The 6,344-nt window shown below is 45.1% G+C and overlaps 1 protein-coding gene across 2 annotated transcripts in view; it reads left to right on the forward strand.

Annotated features, from left to right (window-relative positions):
• BICD2 (bicaudal D homolog 2 (Drosophila)) overlaps window positions 1–6,344 on the forward strand; it is a 34,022-nt gene that overhangs the window by 5,777 nt on the left and 21,901 nt on the right. The window lies entirely within an intron of this gene.

Below are 6,344 nucleotides of genomic sequence, written 5' to 3' on the forward strand. Positions count from 1 at the left end.
GCTGTGCTGTAATGTGCTTGGGATGAAGCGTCCTATGTTTCTCCTCGTAGCTCTGTGTGGACGGACTGGCTCAGAGCTGCCCCTCAGATTTATTTTCAGGTCACACATGGAAGGTTTTAAGAGGGTGGCATGTGACAAAGTATCTCTTGCTTGAGCAAAAGCACAAAGAGCCAGCCCAGGGATGTGCCTCTGGTGTCACAAGTAACACTGCTGGTGCTGCCCTCTTGACTATCAAAATCCATTCCTTCTTTTTACCTTATGTTTTAGTGTTCAAGTTCGGTTTTGATGTACTTTACCAATATTCCTCTTTATTCTTTTTTGACTTTTTTTTGGGTGAAATAAGTTTGGGCTGCTAATGTGTCAAGTCTCCTTCCATAGCTCCCCATAAATGCCCACTGGATCACCTGCAGATGAAGGAAGGAGTCCAGATTTTTAAAATTGACATTGCTTAGTATTCCCTCCCTTTATTTCCTTCAGCCAGTGAAGCTACTCATTAACCCCTGCTACTTGTTCGGTTGGATTGCTCAGAGGGAGTTGTCTGCTGCTCAAAAGTTGAGCAAATGGGAGAAACTTAGGGTAACTGGCATTTCCCTAGACCAGATCTACCTGTCCTCTGTGTGTCAGGCTGACACTGCTCTGAGCTGTTCCTGGTGTAGACAGGACTGAAGGGAAATACTGAGTGGAATAGCCTGATACTGAGCAATCCCATGCCATGAAATCCAAGCTGTTTCTGCCTGAAGTAGCTTAGGTCTGGGAGCTGGAAAAGTTCTTACCTGGGTTGTCCTGACCCTCCATTGTTGTGGAGATTGAAAGGACGACTGATTTCAACCTGATAGATAACTAGTTTGTATGAGGATTTTGAAAGTATCTAAGGAGGGTAGTGGCTTCACAGTTGTGTAGCCACTGTGAAAATAAGAAGAGCAGCTCTAGGGACACTGTGTTTTGGGGCAGCTTATGGCTCACTAGCAGTAGAGATTGCCATGTCAGCACAGGCACTGACAACTGCTTCCAAGAACAGGATGCCACCACTTGTGCTGTTTTGGTATTTTGCTTTAAAATGCAGATTCTAGAATGGAGACTTGCCCTTTTTGTGTCTTAATGATGGCAGTGTATGTTCTGGTGGTTATTCTAGCAGAGCTGATTGATCTTCAGAATGTTGCAGGCATTTGAGTTCAAGGAGCTCAGGCAAACACTCTTAGGGCAGGAAAAGCTAGTGTGGAGTCAGTGAACATGACCTTTCTCGTGGCAAAGTGACTCTTCTGTTTTGCTGCTTCCAGTTTTGCCTACATGTAGATTTCTATACAGTGTAATTTCAATGCAATTAATCGAAACAGTTCTTAGGAAAATAATCCTTTCTGTAAGAGAGAGAGCAGTGTGTTACTCTTACATGGCCAAAGACATTTATTTTTCCTTGTTTCATGGAAATGTAGGTCAGTGGCTTTGTAAAAGCCACAGAGTGTGAGTGGACAAATCAGTACCTTGCTGACTCCTGGTGAACAGCTTCAGTGTGCTGCATCGTGCACACAGAGCTGGGCTGCTCCCTCTGCAGTGTGTCCTGCAAGGAAGGGACTGCTGTGGCACAAGTATATTCAGAGCAACAGATCGTGTGGTGGTTTGGACTTTTTGAAGCTTCTTGTAGCTGTAAAACAATAGTTGAGAGACAAAGGAAATCTCTGGAAACAGCATTTAGTCATTATTTGATGACGGTCCAACTGTTGTGTCCCCAGATCTTTTTGTATGTAACACCCTGTCTGAAGTACAGCTGCAGAAAGGGAGGGAGATTTCAGCATTTAGTCATAGTATGTGTGAAGTCATTGTATTAAGTCATCAGAAAGTTATTGCAGTCTGTTATGGTGAGTGGTAAACAAGGCTGCTGAAAGAAAGTCTGAGTGGCTTGAGTCCTGCTTCTGTTGTAAGCTGTGGTTTATCTGTTGGAGAACAGAACTGCAGGCTCTGGTAGAGCTGTGCTGGGTTTACACCCACTCTGAGCTCCCTCTGCTCTGGCTCTCTTGATCAGTTTCTCTCACTAGTGGTTCTGCCTCTAGCTTAATATAAGTTATAGAGAGCAAGTGCATTAAAATATTTTGCAATTCTTGCAGTCAGTGTGCAGGTTGGGGTATTGTGTGTGAAGTGTTAGTGGAAAACGCTGCTAGATTAGAAAACAGCTTTGAGTTGGGAAGGCTGATACCACTGGTGTTAGGAGCTGGTCCTACAGCTATACAGAAGACAGCCCAGGCTGAAGTTGGCTACTGGAGTGAGCGAAGGCTGGCAGGATTATGCCAGTAGCAGGTCCTGCTCGGGGAGAAGAGTTAAGGTGATGCTTTTTATTCAGAATCACAGGATAGAGCTCACTGCATCCACCAGTTATATGGCTTCTCTCAGCTGATGAGGGCATGGTGTTTCTGACCACCCCAGACTGTCACTTCCCAAGGTGTGGGTGTACCCACTGTGTGTGCTGTGAGTTGTACTGGGGATGGGTGTCACTTCTTGGCTTGTGCCAAGTACCTCTCTTCCTTTGGAGCTGCCAGGCATCCTTGTTACATCAGCTGTGCTCCATGAGGAGTACTATGCCTGTAGAGGGAAAAATACCTTTTTTTTAAAAATCACTGTTTAGTAGTATTTTCCTTTGTTCCACAGCACTTTCTAGAAAGAAGTACCACTTCCATAACCTAAATGTAAGCAAAGCCTTTCATGTGCCACTCTTACATATAAAGTGGTATCGTAGGTGTCATTAATTTAGATAGATAACTCCTTTGGGATGCAGTTCATTAAAATTGTTTGAAGTACTGATGGAATTCTAAGGTAGTGGTTTCCAGATGATTTGTATCTCGGTAGGATTGGGAAGTGTAAAATGAACACGTTCCACATCCCAGAGGTGTGGCACATTGTGAAAATAGGCCACTAATGGTGGGAGGATAAATTTAGCCAAAGCTTTCATCTGATGCTTTATATGTAAATTAGTTAGGGCCAAATTAAGTCAATAGAAGAATTCTAACCTTTCATAGCTGTACTAACTGTGACTGTTTGTCAATATTATTTTAACTGTAAATTGTTACAGGTCTGGCAGCTCTGTGGTATCAAGTGCTGAAGTCCCATGAACTTGCTCCTGGCCTGTTGCTGTAGCATGCTGATGTTAGGTCTGCCTGAGAGAGACTGTCAGTGCTGGAAACAGTCAATGGAAACTTCAAAATAGGCTTTAATATTAGAGTAAGAACACAAAGAAGCCTCCAACAGACCTCATAACAGGAGGGCAGGCTTTAATTAACATCAGAAGCTTGTACTTACGTATTGAAAATAGGTGGTTTGTGGACATCTCTGATGAGACAGGCGTAGCAGGGATTGGCCAAGGGGCAGAACAGACTTGCTTTTTCAACAGTTTTGGACTGCAGGCAGGAAGCACAGACCACAGTGTGGAGCAGTTCTTCTCCTGAATCACTGAAGTGAGAAGGTTTTGGTCAGTAATTATCACAGATTGACGGAAGTATGTTAAAAATCAAAACCCAGAAAGAACAACAAAAAAGAACTTGACCAGGGAGAAATGTATTGAGAAGTTATCAGTAGGGAAGGAGGAGTGTCTTCCTGGCACCAGAACTGGAGCCCAATTTTCAGAGAGGGAAATGATCAGTTCTGAGTTTGGTACAGTGTCATGGTGGGTTGCATGTGTCGGACTCAGGATCCTAAGACGCCTGGTATGTCGGAGGAATTGAAATTTGGTTCAGGAAATAAAACCCTGAGTGCTTTCAGGTATCTGAAATCAATTTCAGCACATTACTGGTTCAAAGTTTGCTTTGTGATCTCTCATTCTATAACTCTTCCATGCCACAACAGCTTCACCAGGCAGAGCCTTACTTCACCCTGTGGGTTTCATTGCTGTTTGCTGTTAAGATGTGCAGATACACACAAGAGGTGACTGATTTTGTTGATTAGCTTTTAAAAAGCAGCCTCAATTTGAAATATAAAAAATCTCTGATGTCACAATATGGGTTTTTTTTTAAATTAAGTGTGACTTAGAGCTACTAATTGAAATGCATCTTTGGTAGAGCTTCACTCCTGTGCGTATGGGCTGTAGAGAAGCCTGCAGAGGAGGCAGTGACAGCTCTGTGTGAGTGCAGCTGGTTCAGTGTTGTTTCCTGGAAGCATGCTTCATCTTTCCAGGCTCATGCTAGTTTGCATCCATAGGGAGAACTGCTGCAGTCAGAGCTTCAGTTCAAATATTCCCAAGGTATATCCGAGTTCAGGTGTCCCCCGGGGAACAGTGACCCCATGTCCTCCCAAACCTGGGGAATGACAAACCGTTGAATGCAGAGGGTTGTTGTCTCAGTTCCTGAGGTCTTTTTTCCCTTCTTCTTTCAGCTCAAGGGAGTTTTGGTAAAAGAACCTCGAGCTTGTTTCTTTGGCACCTGAGGATACAAGCCCAGCACACAGAGCCCTTCTCAAGGTGCCAGCTGAGGCTGCAGGCAGGGGGTTCTTGCTGGGCACAGGGTGAGTGAGGCTGCTGCTGAGCATTGCTCATCCCTGCGGGTTGGCTGCCTGGGGACACTTTGGGGTGGTAGTGACCCTTCTTAGAGCAGGGCTTGGTACCACCAGGCCTTCTGGAGGTGAAGGATGACAGCTCCTTAAAAGCTTGTTGGCAGGCCTTGGAAGGGTTAAGTGTTTTCGTTGTGGCAGGGAAGGAGGTGGAAACCTGCCAAGCATTTAGATTTGAGATTTGAAAAGCAGCTGGAGTTTAACTGCTGTAAGCAAGCAATTCCATGCAGGAAGGGAAGACTGAATAACAGCATTACACAGTGCCATTCATAACACTGTTGTTAGTTTGGGTCAGCGTTTTCCACCCAGACTCCCACGCTCAGCTGGAGCTGTGGTGCAGGGCCCAGGCCCACCCAGGGCCACAGGAGGACAGACCCAGGTGCTGGGAATGCACAGAGGGAACATGGTCCTGTCTTGTGCTCCTGCAGCTCAAAAATGGTTCCGTTTTATAGGTGATGAGATCACCATTTGAAAATGAGACTGTTAACAATAACTGACTTATTCCAGTTTTAAATGGGTTATTTCAGATGGATTTAAATAGATATCCTCTGATCTCAGAGACCTAACAGTGCCCCCAGCTTCTGATCACAAGACTCATTCCAGCCCTCCCAGCTATTTCTACACCCTGGATCTGTTTGTTTCTGTGAAGGTAACACACTGCAGCTGCTACCTGTGTGGGCTGGATTGGCACCTCATGTTTAGTGCCCGGCAGGTTACTGGGCAGAGATCTCCCTGCAGGGGAGACCTCATTACTGTATACAACTTCCTCACAAAGGGCAGTGGAGAGGCAGCACTGATCTCTGCTCTCTGGCAACCAGTGACAGGACCTGAGGGAATGGCCTGAAGTTGTGTCAAGGGAGGGTTAGGTTGGATATTAGGAAAAGGTTCTTCCCCCAGAGGTGTTTGGGCAGTGGAACAGCTCCCCAGGACAGTGGTCATGGACCCAAGCCTGACAGAGCTCAGGGAGCATTTGAACAGTGCTCTCAGGCATGTGTTGGGATTGTTGGGGTGTCCATGTAAGTGATGATGTTTTATTGATTATCTTGATGAATTTGGCAGTTTTGGGTTAACAGCTGGTGATGATCTTAGAAGTCTTTTCCAATGTATGTGATTTTATGGTTTTCTTCTCCCCACAGTAACACAATATATACGTATGAGTTGCTGTCCTGTCTGACTGCACTCTGTTTCTTCCAAAGTGTCTGCATCCTTTTTTTTGTGAATCCTTCCCATGAAGAACACAAGAGGAAATGATCATACCTAGAAATAGCTTTTGCAGGAAGTGTTAAGTCTAATCCTAGAATTAGTAATAAATTTCGGCAAACTAAGCTTTGACTCTTGATGATAATAATGACATGTAAAATTAAGTGTGAGTGTGTTTACTTGAGCAGGGAACTTGAACTGCCCCATGACCTCATGAGCTGGTGGGGTTCAGGGTACAAGAACCCTTGCTAGTGCCACAGCTTGGCTTGGCAGATCACCCTCTGGCTGCTGACCTGGAGGCTTCTGTGCAGTGTCCAGGACAAGGGAGGGAATCAGCTGTGTGAGATTTTTCTCTTAATTATTTCAGTTCTCAGTGTCAAATTACACAAAACTCTTATATGCTGGGATGTACTAGAAAAAGCAGGTGCTAAGGAGAAAACTTTTGGCAGTGTCATAGGACAGTAGTTAAGTTTTTGACATGCAGGCAAGGACACATTCACACTGGTCCTGAAGGAATCCCTGTTTCTTCTAGTACCGGTGCTGCCTGGAGGGGCCTCTTGCAGAACCCTTCTGAGGCAGAGCCGAGAGGGTGAAAATGCTGAAGACAATCTCTCTAG

This window comes from Acanthisitta chloris, unplaced genomic scaffold (genome assembly GCF_000695815.1).
Source record: "Acanthisitta chloris isolate BGI_N310 unplaced genomic scaffold, ASM69581v1 scaffold6579, whole genome shotgun sequence".
Classification (NCBI taxonomy): Eukaryota; Metazoa; Chordata; class Aves; order Passeriformes; family Acanthisittidae; genus Acanthisitta; species Acanthisitta chloris.